The sequence below is a fragment of the Bactrocera latifrons genome, unplaced genomic scaffold (genome assembly GCF_001853355.1).
Source record: "Bactrocera latifrons isolate USDA-ARS-PBARC rearing strain unplaced genomic scaffold, ASM185335v1 scaffold_285, whole genome shotgun sequence".
NCBI lineage: Eukaryota > Metazoa > Arthropoda > Insecta > Diptera > Tephritidae > Bactrocera > Bactrocera latifrons.
In genome coordinates this window covers 153,296-154,940 of record NW_017536463.1, presented here as the reverse complement: position 1 = coordinate 154,940, position 1,645 = coordinate 153,296, and the positions used below count along the sequence as shown (strand labels likewise).

Genomic DNA, 1,645 nt, shown 5'->3' with positions numbered 1-1,645 from the left:
TATATATATTTTTCTTTTTTTTTAATTTACATTCGTAACATTTTCGTAGTTTAAATATACAATTTATTTTTTTATAAAATCTTCGCGCATCTACAGAATCTCACACATCACAATTTTTGTCTAATATTAAAATAATATTCGATAAGTATGGTAACTAACTCAATATGCGCGCTTTCGTACGTTTCTTGCTCAGCTTTACTAAATCGACCGACCACCATGAGACTTCAACACCAACTAAATATTCTCCGTGCACAAACTTGCAAGCAACAGCTATCGTTCGCCGTTTACGCTTACGTTGACGTTAACGTAGCCGCTGACTTGTCTCACATACGCGCACACACATGCGCACACGAATTGGATACTCTGCAGCGCAGCGACTATCGCTATGATTGTTGTTTAGGTTGCTGCTGCGACTGCCCTCGCTGCCGGCGCCGGCAGAAGTTGCTCACTTTGTCCCTTACTAAAGCGTGTCTGCTGACGGCAGCTAGCCGCTAGTATTTGGTGGTTGCTGACTTCTTAGCTAGCGTTGGTGGCAAACTCATAATGTTGTTACTGTTCTTTATTGGCGATGATTGGGCGTTGATTGTTGGCGCTTATGGAATAAAAGTATTTAAAGAGATCACCTTAAAATTCAAAATTAGTTTTTATGTCCAATACGATCATAAGGCTCGATCAAATTTTGTGAATATAATGCAAATACCAAACAAAAAATGCCTGAACTTTTCTTGAATAATTTTCCATATACAAACTCTTTACCAACAATATTTATAAAATTATTAGATATGCAATTATCTTAAAAATAAGAGCACATTAGAACCTGCTACTCCAGAACATTTATATCAAAATAAAAGACAATTGTTGTCATGAAACCTCACTTTATTATACTTTGATAGCAAACTTCGAAGGGTTTCACTAAAATAATATTTCAGAAGGACTTTTGCCTTACTCAAGATTAGTTGGGTAATAAATGCCATAAAAAAGAGTGTAGCCGCGACATTTTTATTCAAAATTCCTCCAATCTAAAATATCGGCTGAATGTAGAAGAAGAAGCTGAGGGAGGCTGAAGTTCTGTAACAATGTTTTACCAATTCAAACATATTATTTCTTTAGAGTGGAAATTTACTATTTGTACTAGATCTGATGGCGATCCCAGCTGATGCATTCGACTTCAAATTGCATAAAGTTTAAGCAATCCTTGCCAAGAAATCAAAATTATTCACTATACTTCTTGATATATTGCATGCAATGTCATTTGCTCCAGAGTATCATTAAAAGTCATTAAGTCAAAGAAGAATGGCCACTTTATTGTCCTTAAGTTCACTTATTCCTACTCTCAAAATGTTTTGCTACGAAAATCTCTCGAATGCATGTGGTAAATTTAAATGAATTTATTTTAAATACACTGTACTATTATCTTATTCCCTCTGCCGGTTTCGGTACTCAGTCGTCTTAGGGTCTCCTACCAAATGAATATCAAAACTAAAAATGTACATAACCTTAACAACGGAAATGCCTGCTTACTGCATGGAATGACTCAGAAACTGTATTCTTTGGGTGGGGTTATGAGAATTCCGAACTCCACTTAAGCTTACATAATTCGTAATTTCGAGCAAGATTTCATACTGCAAATCCGTCGAATAAGATT

General features: G+C 35.6%; 1 protein-coding gene across 3 annotated transcripts in view; it reads right to left on the bottom strand.

The window, feature by feature from the left end:
* The window catches only part of LOC108970139 (integrin alpha-PS2), an 82,482-nt gene extending 82,255 nt beyond the window's left edge, over positions 1-227 (bottom strand). For 2 of the 3 annotated variants that reach the window (XM_018935306.1, XM_018935308.1), the window contains exon 1: positions 160-227. The gene's annotated coding sequence lies outside the window, so the exon portion shown is untranslated. The remainder of the gene's footprint in view (positions 1-159) is intronic. The other variant, XM_018935307.1, reaches the window with a different exon arrangement.
* Between the last annotated feature and the right edge of the window lie 1,418 nt (positions 228-1,645).